Here is a 15,102-nt window from a genome sequence, read left to right as displayed (position 1 = left end):
AGAGATCATACTGCACAGATTGTTTTTTCTTCTGGTAAGAGGCTTGCAGTGCCATTTGAGTGACTCTTTTGGCTTCTTGGTTCTCTTTTGGATTGACCTTGTCTGCACAAACTAATTTCAACTCTGGTAAGAGGCTTTGCAATTGGTGGTGGTTCCTTTCCTATTTCGTTCCCTGATACTGGGTTTCACTGATTACTATTTCTTCCATTTGGTGAGCTGCTGCACAATTGTTAAGGGATTTCCCTTGGTGGTGGAATTCATGATTTGATCACTATTTGTACGGTATCACACTATGCAAGTTTTTCTTTTTTATGTACATCATTAACACCATTCGTTGAGGACTCTGATCACTCCAATCTCCCAGATCTGTGACTACACCTTGGCTCATGAATCTTGCTGATTTTTAGTGGCTATTTGGTAAGCGCATTTCCTAAAGAGACTGTGGAGTTACTCACTGTTTCCAACGTCGTTCAAGTTGATATTTGGGACACTCATTTGTTTGGACATTTATTTGTTTACCCATATCACGCAGCGCGACTTATTTTTCTATATGTTATTTAAGGGTGTGGTCGCACTTGAAGTCGCTGCTTTTTGATTTCTTTGTTCACCTTAGCGCGGTTATTTCTCCTTTACAAATTCTCTCTCTTTGTAACCTGTGAGAGCTCCATGGAAGCTCCGAACATGTGGTCCCCCACGAAGGAGAGATCAGTCAGCACCTTTTTGGAGGTTGGTCCGCAGATCAGCATTTCAACCAGATCATGCGGCACAGAGTCACAAATATACTGTAGCCCCTGTATTAACTGGTCCACAGCTCCGCCAGCTCAGGAGGATGCTGACCCCCTTCCAAATCCTAATGCAAAAGCTTTGCCCATTCCGTTAAGGTCTGGGAGACCAAGGTTATGGCAAACACTGACCTCAAGATTGAACCTGCCACAGTAAAAAGTTAGCAGACCAGAGATTCAGCCTTCCTATCTACAGGGTCTTTGAAGGTTGGAGCAGTCTCCACTGGTAGCAACGTGACTTTATTTAACCTAGAAACCTGAGAATCCACCACCGGTGGAACTGTCAGTTCCTTTAAGAGGGACTCCTCAAATGGATACCTCCTAGCGAAATGCTTAGGTATACCAACCATGTGTTTCGGAGAATCCCACTGACTAGCAACAATCTCGTCGAAATAGGCAGGGAAGGGGAACACCTTAGTCCCCTTGGATGGTCTGTGGGTACGAAAATTGCACCAGCGCGGCCGATGCAGCATTATCGGTGTCCTCCATTTTTTAAGTTTACCGCACTGATACAATCAGTGCCTCTATAAGCGCCTTTTCTTGCGCAGATGTAGTGAAAAAGGAATCATCCTCACTGTCAGAGCACTCCAAGTGTGTGGGCGCAGACCCCGTTGGGTGACTAGTGTCCGCAGCAGCCAAATCAGCCTCAGAGTTTGAGGAAGCAGGTGAAGGCGGAGGGCGCTTTTTACTAGGTCTCTTTCGGAGAGCCATGTCCACTTTTAACACCAATGACTGCAGGACCGCCCTCATGGCCGTCAGGGCAGACTGAGACCCAGAGGGTCCCGCAGATTCTGAGAGTGGGTCAGGTGGTGACACGTGTTCCAGGGTCTCCATGGTACCCTGGGGACTGCCATGTGAAAAAAAAAACCCACCGCTGCACCAGTGGCACCACAGGTCCCAGCAGTGCTGTAAAAGCAGAACAAGGAAGATATACCACCCCAGGAACTCACCAACTTAGAGGGAGATAGAAGCACCAACAGCCTGCTGCACACCGATCAAAAGGGAAGAGGAAATGGCTGAGCGGTCACTAGAGGCCGTTCTGGCTTCAAGAAAATGGCTGCCACTATACAGTATAGGAGCCACCAAAAATATTGGCGCCCGATCCCATGTATGCGGCCTCTGGAAAATGGTGGTGCCATGCGGCGAGGCATGCGATTCCCGGGACCCACAGGGACCCCTGAGGTACTGTCAGCAGCAAGGGGGGCCTATGCAGGGACCCCCCCAGGGGGTGCTGTGGCCCGAGGTGCGACTCTGATCGTGACTGCTGTTGTGACCAGGGCTATGCGACCTCATGTGGTGTATCATTTACCAGCCATTCCCCGTTCAGTGGGGCTATGTCACGGCCAACCTAGCACGGAGCTAATAGTTGGGTTGCACCTGCAGGCCTAGACTGGGAAGACGCTAGGGATCTAGGATATCCAGTGCGTTGCCCAGTCCAGCTGTTAATTGTAGTTCACAAAGGAACAGAAAATAACAGAAAAAAGAAAAAAATTCAATTTAAAAAGGAAAAAATGTAAGGACCGCAGATCCCAACAGGGAGCCAGGTCCATACTCCTGACTAGGCAGAAAAAATGGAAGTCCTAAAGCAGAAAGTGATGGTATACCCCCTGGGACTGCCTCAGGAGCGTAGCCAAAATTGTTTCCGCCTAGTCCTACTCCTGAAGAGAGAGCAGCATAAGACCAAGGGTCTAAGAAGACATGGAGCTGTGTCCATCAGTGAACAAAAGAGAAATGATTTTACTTCCTTTCACCATTTTCGAAAGAATTGTGGCAAAAAATCCATCGTGCTTCTAAATACCTTGGACTGTCTAATTTTCAGAACATCAGAACTGATCATTTTTCAAAAACATATTCCAGTGTTTATAGATTCTATATTTTCCACGAAGATTAAATAATATACACCTATTTATTTTTTTAACTGAAGTAGTTTACATTTTGGCTTAAATTTTTGAAGAGGCATTATTTATTTGCAACATTTTACAACAGAAAATAAGATTTTTTTTCAAAAATGTCAGTCTTTTTTTCTTTTATAGTAAAAAATAAAAAAATCCAGTGGTGGTTAAATAGCACTAAAAGAAAGCTCTATCTGTCTTATAAAAATTATATAAAATGAATTTGGATAGAGTGTTGCATGATTAAGTAACTGTTATTCAAAGTGTGACAGCGTTGGAACCTGAAAAATGGCCTGGGCAGGAAGGGGGTGAAACAGTCTGGTCCTGAATTGCTTAAAGTAAAGTTAAAAATAACAGACTAAATCCTGGTACACACCGCTAGTTTTTGGGGTGAATTAAAAAAAAAAAAAACAGACAGTTCTGGTCATAGCCTTTGTACTAACAACCTGATGTTAGTACAGCAATCTCCCCTGCTGTGCTATTGTGTTCTGACACGGGGACGGCCACCCCGCCAGAATACATCGGTCAGCACGCTCAGCCATTGGCTGGAAGAACTGATTGGGAGGCGGTTGGCTGCTGGTTTTCCGTCATGCTCATGCCCGTTTTGCTGGCTTCTGTCGGACCAGCTGCCATACACATGGGCCGAATGTCGGCCAGTTTTTAGTGAACAGGCAGTTGTCGCCTGGCATTCGGCCCATGTGTACTGCCCAGATCACCAGGTGAAAATAAAGGAAAAAAGCCACAAAAATAAAACAAATGCAGCCACCACAAGAAATGGTAAGCTGCAATTTAATATATTTTTGTTTTAGGGTAAAATACCTCTTTAAATGAACTGAAGATATTTAGTAATGTACTGACATACTGCAATTCTTTAAAAAGTAAGTTACCTCTGTGTCCAGCCATGTCTGTTTAGTGTTGTCTCGAATGTAGTGGCACCAAGAACATTTATATAGTGCAGAAGAATTCTTTCCAGAGCTGGGTAAACAGTTCCTTCTCAGGATAAGCTGCACTTGTGTTTGGAGCAACACAGACTATAGAAACCTTGTCAATGCAGTAAGCTGACTTCTTATGGTAAATAAAAATAAGGCTGGCTATAGATGCCTACTTCTTTTTTCGATCAGCCCTCTGACTGATTGAGGAAAAACAAATAGTTCCCCCATCTACACATGCAAGACATTGTATTCTGTTGTAGAGGGGTACTGCAGCCACTGATAGACAAAAGTTTTCTAACAGTCCTGTTCGTCAGAAGTGGATCTTGAATAAACTTTGATTGATCAAAACTTGGCTAATCCCTGCTGAACTGGCTAAATTCCGATATGTCCGTGGGCAGCATAACACATAACTGGATTCTAAGACAGGTGACCATACACAGCTGACAATGCAATTCCTAGACTACAAGCCCCACTACTCAAAATATATGGACACAGGAAATATACAATAAATAATAACAACAGATATTTTTAAAGTGGAGTTCTAGCCAATATTTTTTCATAGTCTATGAAATAGTAAGGGGGTGTTTAACTACTGCCTCTTCCTTCATTGGTGGTCCACACTAGCTATAATTACAAATTGTTCATAAGTCAGAAGGAAGAGTTTATAGTGCAAAAATGTATAAAGTTGCAGTCCTAAAAAAGTATGGCAGAGAGAATAGTAATAAAAGTCAGCATTGGCTACACAAGGAATTATAGAGAGACAGTGCCCACTATAATAACCTAAAACAAATACTGTGTCACTTTGTCCCTCAACCAAAATCTGCTTTGTAAGTTTCTTAGTATAAGGATCATATAACAACCAGGTAACCAGAGTCCCTATTTACTGTATTTTGTTTAAAGTGATATTAGGATTAGGTCATGTTTTTTCTTGTTTAAAAATAACAAACATGTTATACTTACCCTGCTCTGTGCAGGGGTTTTGCACAGAGCAGCCCAGATCCTCCTCTTCCTTGGTCCCTCGCCGGCGCTCCTGGCCCCTTCCTCCTGCAGAGTGCCCCCACAGCAAGCAGCTTGCTATGGGGACACCCGAGCTGAGACGCTGCTCTGTGTGTCCATTCAGACACCGGGCCATGGTTTGGCTCTGCCCCTTCTCTCCTCATTGGCTCACTGACTTTGATTGACAGAAATGAGAGCCAATGACGCCCGCTGCTGTGTCTCAGCCACCAGGATGGAGAGTCCTGAACAGCCGAGCCTTTTGTGCAACATGGCTGGATCAAGATGGGGCTGAGGTATTAGGGGGGCAGCTGCACACAGAAGGTTTTTTATCTTAATGCATAAAACACATTAAGATAAAAAAGACCTTCTGCCTTTAGAACTACTTTAATAATGGTATGATTTTTCTGCTTTTGTTTTGTGGTTTCCTCATTTTAAAAAAAGGATATGCTTGAGCCAGGGAATGGGATGGGCTTAAGATGAAAATGTGTCCACAAAAATTGTTTAAGCTATAGAAAACATGTATATTATGTTCATTAAATATAAAATATTATATTAGAAAAAATACAGATGGGTCAAATAAAAAAAAAAATATTTGCAAGGGATGATACAAGAGCAAAATTAATTAAAAGGTGGATGATTTCTTGCATCTAGTTGAAATAAATAATTCATCTCATAGCCCATATACAATATTTTCATAAACCATCTTTATCCTGAAAGTGGCATCCTGATATTTACATTAGAGTAAAATAGTTTGCATTATTTAGTATTATGTTCTTATGTTTCTTTTGAGTATAATACATGCATCTATATAGTCATGGTGAGTTAGATATACTATAAAATTAAAGGGAAGCTGTAGTCTTTTTAAGGTTAAACTCAGGGACATAAAAAATGTATGTATAGTTAGTGCTCATTCATTCATTCATGAATTATTATATGCATTTTGCATAAAAATTATGCTTTGTCCTGTTATCAGCGTCCAGCAGTCCGCAATATAAGCTATTTAGAATTCTTTTACTTACGGGAAACATGCTTACAGACGGGGGGGGGGGTGGTAATCCAGGATTGACCTTATAAGTATACCATTTCTCTTTCAATACCCAGTCACTGGCTAGGGTGGGACATGGACCAGCCAATATTGCTTGACTGTAATGTATTCTGCAGGGAGGTCCAGAATTTGGTTGTGCTGTCTGAGAAGAATTAAAAAATCCGTTCATCGTTTTTGAACTATAAATGTAGCTATTTGTCTGTAATTTGGACTTTATGATTTTTAGATATACATGGTAAAGCATGGTATATACATGAGAAGATAAGCAATTGCTGCAATATGCACATGGCAGACACTGTCGGGGGAATGTACACGTTTGATAATGATACAGCAGGCCTATAAATTAACACAACACATTACTTTCAAAGGTTTCTTGGTTTGCCCACTCACAGTGCTGGGACAAGGTCATCCGGTGCCCAGGGCGAAGATGTAAAAATGCGCCCCCCCCCATAGTATTTATTTTAATTTGATAATATGCAATAGTAACCCACAGCATTTGCATGTTTCTTCATCTTCAGCAATGGTGCTAGCTTATGTAATAACCCCCAGCATTGATGGCAGTGTCTGGGATCCCTATATGAATTGGCTAGAATGGTTAACTCTCTGGGAAGGGGGGGGGGGTTAATTAACCACTTTAGCTCTGAAAGATTTTACCCCCTTCATGACCAATCCATTTTTTTGCTATATAGAAATACGCTACTTTAAATGGTAATTGTGCTGCCATGCAACACTCACGCCAAAAGGAATTGATATAATTTTTTTCACACAAATAAAAACTTTAGGTGGTATTTGCACACCACATGTTTACATAATTAGGCAAAAATGCATTTTGCTACATACATGTCTTTGGTAAAAAAACAAAACAATAATTGTTTATTAATTGGTTTGTATGAAAGCTACAGTGCCTACAAACGATGGGATATAAACTGGATTTTTTTTATACTAGTAATGGCAGCAATCTGTGACTTAGGCTCAGTTCACACTGGGGCGACATGTCAGAGGACTTACTGATTGATTTTATTTATTTTTCCGTCTTTGCATGGAAAAGAAATAAAGGCTATTGTTCCCTCTGTACAGTGCCCTGTGTTGATTGTCAACACAGGGCTCTGGGCTGTGATTTGACACAGCCGATCAGCAGCTCCCAGCCATAGATCATTGGCTGAAAACTGCAACAATCACAGGGGTGTAGGTGAGCGGGGCATACGCCCGAAAACCCTGAAACAAGCAGCGACGTACGGATACATTCTAGTGCCTGCAGCTGCCACCTGCAGTGGGTTGGCCAATTAATAACTACCAATGGTATTTGTAATATCCAGCACAGAGGGGTTAGTGTACTGCTATTGGACACTGATGCATCAGTGACAGTACATTAACCCCCCTTCATGCTGCATATTACAGAAATGCCATTGGTAATTGATCAACCTCCCCTCAGCTCCCCCCCCCCCCCCATTCAAAGAGGTAATTACCTCATCTGCAGATGCTTGTGTGATGCACTGCTTGGCTCCTCCTCGATCACACTTGCATGTCCCAGCTCCGGCAGGTGGCAGCATTCTATGCTCCTTTCCCATCCCGCCTCCTGGCCAGCCTCTCTGATTTCCCGCCGGCCGGGACAAGGAAGTGCATGTCGGCCGAGATAACTCCGCCTGACAAGGGAGTGAAAGGCGGGGCTGGGCTTAGGCGTGGGTTTAGGATTGCACTCGGCACATGCTGCAGCTATTAGCTATGTAGAGCGGCTGCTGTGTACAGTCAGTGTACTTGTCCAGCCACGATTTAGCAGCACACTGCCAGCACTTCTCCTGCACCCCCCTTCCTCAAGTAATTGGTGACCCCCCCCCCCTGTACCGACTCTGCCCACTTATGACAAAGTGACTGATCATTGTTCCCCATACTCCCCTGCTAAGATCTAACCCTGTGTAAGTTTTGTGCCAGAGCTTACAAACAGTTAACTACCTCTCCTACTTGCATGTGACTGTGTTTGGATCTGGTGACTAGCCACACAGGCCATTGTGGTGTACTTTGGAATGAGGTCATATGCTTCTCCATACCTGGAAGGGCCGGGTTTTCACTGAGGGTTCCAATAGAAGTAGCTAGAAAGGTATCAGTAGGTAGGGGTTCTTATATCTCGCCAGTTGACAGCTCTGACTGCCTAAGCAGCCAATCACAAGCACCAGCGAAGGTGAACGAGTCACATGCTCTACCATACTCAGAAGTACATTGTATTTGTCTTTACTATTGGCAGCTGAACAGGGTGGCAGGAGAGCAAACAGTGTTTACGCTGCTGGGGAGAGCATCTGCTAAGTAAACTTGTTTCTGTGCCCTGCATCTGCAAAGCAAAGGTTAATTTTAGGCAAAAATCCAGCAAAATCTTTTTATACCAAGAGAAACCCCACAAATACCTTTAACTTTTTTTTTAAAGACAAAATAGCTCCTTTAGAAACTTGGCAACTGCACACACCTAAATATTATGGAGCTACATTCTCTAAGATTGTCAATTTTGTCCTTCCTTTACTACTTGACCAGTCATTACTCTGGGGCATGCATGTGATTGTGTATACCATGTGTGAATGTGACTTGGTCTGGGGCAGTCGCCTTTCTGCAACAACAGCCTATATACCTTCCTACGGTAGTATCCAACAAAATCACAAACTATGTGTCTATATCATGCCGACTGGCAACACACACAGAAAAAAAAGGGGCTCACATTACTACATGCGAACAGATGCTTTTATTTTCTGGTTTCAGACCTGCTAGGCCATTATGCACTAAAAGTAGTAACCACACACATCAGTTTTTTGAAGAAAAAACATTTCTGCACATGTCTCACATGTGTTAGAGGCTTAAGAACACCATCAACAGAACCAAGCAGGCAAAACTGACTTTATGAACTGTAAAGTGCCAATTTAATTAGATTCATGTGAATTTTAATGTGCTAACACATCTCATATGTCTCTTATTTGTATGCATTACACTTGCGATCATGTGGCTTTTTTTTGGTCACCAATTTCCCTTTAGTTTTAGCAAGCCAACTTAGTTTTGAGTCCAAGTAACCTAAATCCACATTGTAGAAACCTGGCAGGTACTTCTACAAATATTTTCCCAGCTACACCTTAAAAACCAACACTTTGTGTCAACACACACAGCAGGTTCTGCAGAGGAGGTAGAGCAGGGACCGAGGGAATGTTCATCTCAAACTGTACACACATAAGATCAATTCTGATTTAAAGGGCAACCCAAGATAAACTTGATAGTTTAAAATATTTCTCATAGATTCTGAGGCAAGATTTCCTTGCAGTAGTCCTTATGTTTGCCCCTCCCACAATAATGAATGTGTTTTTTTTTGTAGAGTTAAAACTGTTGGTAGAATGTGATGCTGTCACTTGGCTTTGCAACAGCTGCAGCATTTCGATGCAGTTCTAGTGAGATTTTGCCTTTGGAACCCACAAAACATTGAATATGCCAGCATTTTGACAACAACCATGCCAACCTAAATTATCTGTTTTGGATGGGGTTGGCCTAGAGGTGCAAAATGCAACCAATTATTTTCTCCAAAAGTGAAAGAAACATTGGCATTGTGTACAATGGGAATATTAGTAGTGGACTTGAAGTAGTACTATGAAAGGAATATGCGGAACCTCAATACATACAGCAATATATGCATTTACCAGCACATTGAAAAAAGCAAAGATAGCAGAAAATTATTTTTGTTTAGGTGTCACAAGCTACTTCGCCATTCTTAATTTGTCACAATTTCATTCCATGAAATACCTACAACCCCAATTTAAAAAAAAGTTGGGAAGCTGTGTAAAATCTGCATACAACAGAATGCTAAGAATTCAACATATCAAATGTTTAAACTGAGAAAATGTACCATTTAAAAAAAAAATCAAAAATAGGGTCATTTTAATATTAATGATAGCAACATATCTCAAAAAAGTTGGGACAGGGCCATTTTTACCATGTTGTAGCATACCCTTTTTTAACAACACTCTGTAAATGTCTGGGAACTGAGTAGACCAGTTGCTGGAGTTCTGGGAGAGGATTCTTGCCTGAGGATATACTGCTCTAAAACCTGGACATATCTTCCAGCCTTTCCAGATGTGCAAGCTGCTCATTTCATACACACTAATGAACCCCCCATACCATCGGAGATGCAGGCTTTTGAACTGAGCGCTGATAACAAGAAAAAAAGGTCCCTCTCCTCTTTAGTCTGGATAATGCAGCACTAATAGCTGTCCAAAAAGAATATCAAATTTTAATACATCTGAGCACAGAAAAGTTTTCCACTTTGCAACAGACCATTTTAAATGAGCTTTGGCTTTGGATCATGTTCAGATACAGATAGTCAGTACACAGCTGTGCCCCCGCCCATCCCTCCTGCCTTGATCGACTAGGAAAAGGGGGAAGTGACATAATTTCTAGTTCTGAGATACATGCCATAATCAACATAGGTTTGATTTTATCTGTTTTATCATAGTTTAATAGTTTTATGATTAGGAAGGTTTGCATCTACTTTACTGAAGTTCTTCTATAAGGTAGGCTCAGACAATGCTCTCAGCTCTCTAACAATGTGTGTACACAAAATAATATGTAAGAGAAAAATGCTTTTCTGGGGCATGCATGTGTATACCATGTGTGAATGTGAGACTCTTACTTGTGGCACAGCAAGCTTAACATATTTCATGGGTACAAGAAGGCTTTTGTGTTTTTAACCACACCCCTTTAAGCCCCTCCCACTGTTAACCATTTGGCCACACCCACTACTCGCCAAATTACTGCTTTCTTTGGGGTGCTCATAGGTGTCCCAGGTCTGTAACCATGATTGTAAAAGTCATGGTTACACCCCAAGCACAAAAAAAAAAAACAAACACATTCCAACTCCTTGCCACAATGCACTGAGCACACCTCATTTTTTAAATGTGCAATGGGGCCCAACTTTTGATCTTACACACAGGCCCACTAATTTCATAAAAACGCCTCTGCACTTGCACACAAGGAACTTGGCAGGTAGGTTGTTCCAAACATAATGGAGAACGAACTACAAATCTTCTGTGGATGTAGGCTAACTCAAATCCTTTTGTCTCTTTATGTAATCCTAAACAGACTCGATGATGTTGAGATCATGGGTTTTGTGGGACCAAACCATCACTACCAGGACTCTGTCATGTTCCTTATGCTGAAGATAGTTCTTAATGAGATTAGTTGTATGTTTGGGATTGTTGTCCTGCTGCAGAATACATTTGGGGCCAATTGCACGCCTCCCTGATGAAATGGCATGATGGATAAATATCTGCCTATATTTCTCAGCATTAAGGACAGCATTGATTCTGACCAAATCTCCAACTCCATTTGGAGAAATGCAGCCCCAAACTAGCAATGAACCCCCACCATTCTTCACTGTTGCCTGCAGACACTCCTCATTGTACTGCTCTTTAGCCCTTCGGTGAACAAACTGCCTCATGCTACAGACAAATATTTCAAATTTTGACCCTATTAGTCCAGAGCACCTGCTGCCATTTTTCTGAACCCCAGTTTCGATGTTTTTGTGCATAATCGAGTCGCTTAGCCTTATTTTCATGTCGGAGGTATGGCTTTTTGGCGGAAATTCTTCTATAGAGACCACTTGTGGCCAGACTTCTCTGGAAAGTAGATGGGTGTACCTGGGTCCCACTGTTTTCCACCAGTTCCCTGCTGATGGCACTGCTGAACATCTTCTGATGTCAAAGGGAAATAAGCATGATGTGTCTTTCATCTGCTGCATTAAAGTGTTACTTAACCCAAAACAGTAAAATCAGTCTGTATATGAAGTAAAGCATGTTTGTTATACTCACTGTGGAACCTAAGAGGTTAATCCTGTATGCACAGATCCTCCCCTTCTTGCATTGCCCCCATAACATGTCTGGATAAGACAGAGTTAATGGAGTCAGGCTGCACATGCTCAGTTTGGTGTGTATTGCTAGAGGTTTTTTTTTTTTTCTCAGGAGAGTGCATATGATAAGCACATGGCCAGACAGAGGGTCAGAGGGCCTGCATCCTGGTAGGACAGCTGATGCTGTATGAAAACTCCTCCTACAAGCTTTAACCAGGCAATGATAGAAGTCACATTACTGCTATATAATGCTGATGAGAAAAGGTATTTAGCAGTTTATCTTTACTATAATGATTGCATTTCCATGTTCTGTGTACTGTGGGAGACCAGATATAGTGAATGCAGGGCCCTGGGTTTAGTAACACTTTACGTTTCCTTGGCCAACCACTGCATCTATGGTTCCCTTTCTTTGTGCATTTTTCAAAAGAGCTTGAATCGCACATCTTGAAACCCTAGTCTGATTTGAAATCTTTGCATGGGAGAAACCTTGCTGATGCAGTATTACTACCTTGTTTCTTGTTGTTGTGCTCAGTCTTGCCATGGTGTATGACTTCTGCCATGAAACAGTCTTCCACAACCTCACCTTAGTAGCAGAGTTTGGTTGTTCCACACCCAGTTTTAAGCCTCCTACACAGTGGTTTCTGTTTTCGCTAATGACTGTTTCAACTCACATATGAAATTGATGATCATTAGCACCTTTTTGGTATAATTGAAAATTTAATTCACCTGACTCTAATCTTAAAAAATCCCTGGTCTTGTGCAAGCGTACAAATGGCGCTTTTCCACTGCATGGAACCGAACGGTTCGGCTCGCTTTTGTGCTTTTCCACTGCCGGTACCGCATGGTATAGTGTAGGAACGGTTCGGTGCGGTACGGTACGGCGGCGCTTTTCCACTGCATGGAACCGAACGGTACGGCTCTCAAAAACAGTACCTACTCGATTGTGGTTCCAAGAGGTACCATACACGGTACCATATCCCACAATCCTTTGCATGCAGTCACTACTAGCCACTGATTGGTCAGAGAATCCCACCCACCCCGTTGTTATCCCACCCACTTAACTTTAGTACTACTTTAGTGGAAAAGCAAACCATACCGTACCGTACCGAACCGTTCCAACACCGTACCATGCGGTACCAGCAGTGGAAAAGCAAACCGGGCCAAGCAGGGCCGAGTAGAGCCGAGCCGGTACTTGCAGTGGCAAAGTGCCAAAAGTGTGTAAGTGTAAGAACTGTTTCTGGTTTAAAGCCAAAGGGTAGTCACACCAAATATTGATTTTTATTTAGAGGTTTCTGGTGTTCGTTCCCTCTACATTTTTTCAATTAATAAAAATAAACAATTAAAATAAATATTTTTGAAAGCATTCTTACTTCACAGCATTTCTTCACACCTGCCTAAAACATCCGTACAGTACTGTGTAAAACACGGAAATGTGGAGTGCAGACTTTGCTAAACACCTGCTAAATTATTTTTAATAAACTTCTGAAAATACTTCATTCTGTACTGAGGTCCTTTTTTACACTTTCTGTCCTTAACCGGTTGCCGACTGCGCACAGTATATTTACTGCGGCAGTCTGCCCCGGCCAGGCAGAGTGACATAGATCTACGTCGCTCGCCTGTCACTGGGTTTTGAGCCAATAGCGGGCGAGCGCGCGCCCGCTGAGGTGCGCCCGCCTCGGCTCGTTCACGGAGGAGTGCGGGCGTGTGACCGGCGGACCCGATGTCCGCCGGTTACACTACGATCGTCGGTAGAGCGGGAGAAAGGCAGAGCGGCTTATGTAAACAAGCCGCCTGTCATTCTCCCCCGTGTAAAAATGGAGATCAGACGGTTCTACTATGTAGAACCGTTGATCTCTGTTTTTACACTAGTAGCCATGTCCCACTACAGTTAGAATCACACCCCTAGGACACACTTAACCCCTCCCTGTCCAATACAGTTAACCCCTTCCCTGCCAGTGTCATTTTTACAGTAACAGTGCATATGTATAGCACTGATTACTGCAGTAATGTCACTGGTACCCCCAAAAGTGTCAAAAATGTCAGTCAAGGGTCCGATCTGTCCGCCGCAATGTCGCAGTACCGCAAAAAAAATCGCAGATCGCCGCCATTACTCATTAAAAAAAAAAAAACCAAAAATGACAAAAATCTTTCCCTTTGTTAGTAAACGCGATAACTTTTGCGCAAACCAATCAAAATACGCTTTTTGCGATTTTTTTTTACCAAACATATGTAGCATAAAACAAATTGGCCAAAAATGTTAAAAAATTTAGATTTTTACATTTTTTGGGGGGGGGGGGGGGAATTTCATATAAAAAGTGAAAAATATTGTTATTTTTGCAAAATTTACGCTCTTTTTTTGTTTATAGCGCATGATCAAAAAATCGCACAGGTGATCAAATACCACCAAAAGAAAGCTCTGTTTGTGGGAAAAAAAGGACGTGAAATTAGTTAGGGTACAGCGTCGCACGACCGCGCAATTTTCCGTTAAAGTCACGCAGTGAAAAATCGCAAAAAACCCCCTGGTCAGGAAGGGGGTAAAATCTTCCGGGGCTTAAGTGGTTAAAAATGTCCTCATATTTCAGTACAACTTTCAGAGAAGTTTGCATGCATCAATCATACATATCATAACACTTTAGATACATTTTTGATTATTACCATCCATCCTCAGGGGGCTATAAGCATACATTTCTTCAGGTGAACTGCAACATGTAAATTTAAAAAATGCACTGTATTGTGAGAACTAAATCAATTAATAATTGTACCAGTGTCTTTCACTTTATACACCATCTTTGTGGTCAGATCACTTGTCAACTACAGTCCAAAACTCTCACATATGGTCATGTTAATCACTTTACGACCGCTCACCGCAGATATACTGAGGCAGGCAGCCGCTCCTGGGCAAAGCGACGTAGGTATACATTGTTCGCTCTCAGGAGGCCAAGGGGCGAGCTCACGGCGAAGGCGGCGCGCTCCCGCCTCGCTCGTCAGCGGTGAAGCTGATGCGTGTGTCTGGCGGCTCCGATTGCCGCCTGACACCCACGATCGTTCCCCGCTGAGAGAAGAACGGTCAGCTGTTGTAAACACAGCTGATCGTTCTTCTCCCTGCAATGATCATAGAGCCCATGTGATCCCTCTACATAGGATCACATGTCTCTATGGTCATTTCAGAAGCCCCACCCCCCCCCCCCACAGTTAGAATCACTCCCCTAGGCTCACATTTAACCCCTTGATCACCCATAATGTAAACCACTTCCCTGCCAATGTCATTACATTAACACAGTAACAGTGCATATTTTTAGCACTGATTGCTGTAGTAATGTCACTGGTCCCCCCAAAAGTGTCAAAAATATCAGTCAGGGGTCCGATCTGTCCACCGCAATGTTGCAGTCCCACTAGAATTCGCAGATCGCTGCCATAACTAGTAAAAAAAAAAACAAAAAAACAATAAAAATGACATACATCTTTCCCGTAGTTAGTAGACGCAATAACTTTTGCGCAAACCAACCAAAAATATGTAGCAGAAAACAAATTGGCCTAAAATGTTAAAAAATTTTGATTTTTAAATTTATTTTTTTGAGAATGTCATATA

At 42.4% G+C, this 15,102-nt stretch overlaps 1 protein-coding gene across 1 annotated transcript in view; it reads right to left on the bottom strand.

Moving 5' to 3' along the window:
- Positions 1 to 15,102, bottom strand: part of GPSM1 (G protein signaling modulator 1) — a 683,442-nt gene that overhangs the window by 441,506 nt on the left and 226,834 nt on the right. The window lies entirely within an intron of this gene.

The sequence above is a fragment of the Pelophylax lessonae genome, assembly GCF_965119305.1.
Source record: "Pelophylax lessonae genome assembly, chromosome: 7".
Lineage (NCBI taxonomy): Eukaryota > Metazoa > Chordata > Amphibia > Anura > Ranidae > Pelophylax > Pelophylax lessonae.
Note: the sequence above shows the minus strand (reverse complement) of the source record. Positions and strands in the feature narration are given on the sequence as shown.